We start from the raw sequence: 2,738 nt of genomic DNA on the forward strand, positions 1-2,738 counted from the left end.
CAAATCAATCCTTGCCTTGCTTTTAAGGGGCATTCCTCTTGTGATTTAAAAAAAAAAAAAATTCATGAGTCTTAAGATACATTATTCCCCAGCCTCAAATAAGTTAGTTTCTTACACAATAACACAAAAACACAGGTACTGTAAAAGACTGAGAAAGCAAACAAGAAAGAAAAAAAACCCTCACATGTGATCTCAATACCGAAGAAAATCACTTTACTATTTGGTGGCTTTCTTCTTGGGCTTTTTATTATTCCCCATTTTCTTACAAGTGTAATTGGATTACACTATAAGTATTTTTATATTTTGTTCACTTATAATAAGCATTTCCTATTGTAAATAGGTTAATGGTTGCATAATATTCCATCATGTGGATAAATCATAGCTTATTCAACCATTTCTGGATTGACAAAACAACAAAAGCAGAATCTGCAGAAGGAAGTGAAATTACCACCTCAGGTATGTGCTATATACAAATATATGGTATTTAAATAGTACAGAATTAGCTATGCTCTCAGTTCTTCCTTGCATATCAAAAGACTCTGTAATAGGGAAGGAAAAGGTCATTTTCTTATAAAAGAGAAAAGGCTCCACGTCAGTGCTTTACCTTCCTATTCATATTCAAGATCTTTTTAAAATCTCATAAAATACATTCTAAAAATACATAAGCAGTAGTCAATTTTTAGTTTTATTTTTATACAATGAAAGGATGCCACTTGATAGAACAGTTTAAAAATGTGTTTATCTAAAATAGTTTGAAGAACAGAATATTCTGATTAAACATTCTGGTTAATACTGAGTTGCCATGTAACACTATATAGATTATAAATTTTCAAAGAATTAGGATATGAGATAATGAAAACAAAATTTATATTAATCATAAGCTTTAAAAAATTACACCAACTTTTAAACCCTTTCTTTCATGATTCAGGAATTTATCTCCTACTGCTGCCCTGTTCATTGTAAGTATCAGTGTGTTAGCAAACAGGCATTTCACTGATGCCCTAGCCCTGTGCTGTGCCTTTTTTATACAGTCATTTTGTAAGTCTATTTCCTTCACTGGATTAAAAGTTTCTATATGGCAGGAACATTGTGTTTGCAACACACACAGCTTCTAGCAGAGTGCTTTGCACTCAGTGAGCATTCAATAGACATTTTGATATTTCAAACTAGTTCCCCCTAAATGGATAAGGGGTAAAACAAGTATTTGTAGCAATGGCAATTGTTGTTTCAAGTAAATTAAGCAAAAAAACAAGAAAAAAAAAAACCTTAATAGATATCTAATCTTTGATGAGAAATTTACTGAATGCTTTCTTTGTGGCAAATACCATGCTAAGTGCTTAAAAACGTTAGTTGTCAAAATTCTCAAAACAATCAATGAGGTAGGTGGTATTTTATTTATTTTTATTTTTGGCTGCATTGGGTCTTCGTCGCTGTACGCAGCCTTTCTCTAGTCGTGGCGAGCAGGGGCTAGTCTTTGTTGCGGTGCACGGGCTTCTCATTGTGGTGGCTTCTCTTGTTGCAGAGCACGGGCTCTAGGTGTGCAGGCTTCAGTAGTTGTGGCACACGGGCTCAGTAGTTGTGGTTCGCGGGCTCCAGAGCTCAGGCTCAGTAGTTGTGGTGCACGGGCTTAGTAGCTCCGCGGCATGTGGGAACTTCCCGGACCAGGGCTCGAACCTGTGTCTCCTGCATTGGCAGGCGGATTCTTAACCACTGTGCCACCAGGGAAGCCCTAGGTGGTATTTTATTCACAGAGGGAAGACAGACAGGAGTTACATCAGGTATTCAGATATTTGTTGAGCACCTACCTACTGGGCACCGAACTAGCATCAAACAGCATAGTAGTCTCTCTGCCTTCTGTGAAGCTTATTTTCTAGTAGAACTTGCTATGATCACATATATATCAGTATTCTAGATTTACACATTACTTTATATATATTATGAGTTTGGACAATGTGAATTCATCCCTGAAATGGACCCATTCTCAGTGTTGACAAAAATTTGAGACTATAAAGCTGAAGTTCAAACCCTGGTGACTTCTTCAATGTAAAAGTCACCCTGAAGGTTACTCTGCCTTTGCTGGCAGCATCCTTGTGAGGATCTGACCTCCAAATTTAGAGTAAACAGAAAATATTCTCAAGAGAAGACTTATAAAATAATAAAAGGAACCTACTACGGGATTAAAGAAATAGAAGTTAAGGCTATAGCTTTTAAAGCCAGATACCTAGCTTCCGTATAAACCTCAGTTAAGAGTAGTAGAAGAACAGAACTCAGAACACAGAATGGACGGGGCTCTCGGCAGCTAAGTGGGGTGGGAAAGTCTAGGGAAGGATGGAACTTCCAGGCATCATCGCAATTCACACAGCAAAGCTACAGACCCTCGGTGCTAGGCCATTTTGAATTTTATTTACTTCTCTCTGGAGCTAGACACATAAGGAGACACCGAGTTCAAAAATGCAAAGAGAGAAGAGAGGAGTTTCAGGTCTGAAACATTCAAACGTGCATCGAACACTTCCTGTGAAACATTGAAGTTGCTGGGGGTTGACTGAGGGCTCCTCTCACTAGGCCAGTGCAATTTAATCAGTAAACCGCAAGGTCTTCATAACTAATCCCCAGTGGTATGGGGCGTCTTAGGAAAAGCCACAAAGTTTCATTCAAATAAAACTGAAGTTGAACTGAGAAAGTGAACAGAAAATGCTGGAATAGGAGTAAGAAAGGTGGTTTTAGAAGCTGCTGAGTGG

Source organism: Eubalaena glacialis, chromosome 5, assembly GCF_028564815.1.
Source record: "Eubalaena glacialis isolate mEubGla1 chromosome 5, mEubGla1.1.hap2.+ XY, whole genome shotgun sequence".
Lineage (NCBI taxonomy): Eukaryota > Metazoa > Chordata > Mammalia > Artiodactyla > Balaenidae > Eubalaena > Eubalaena glacialis.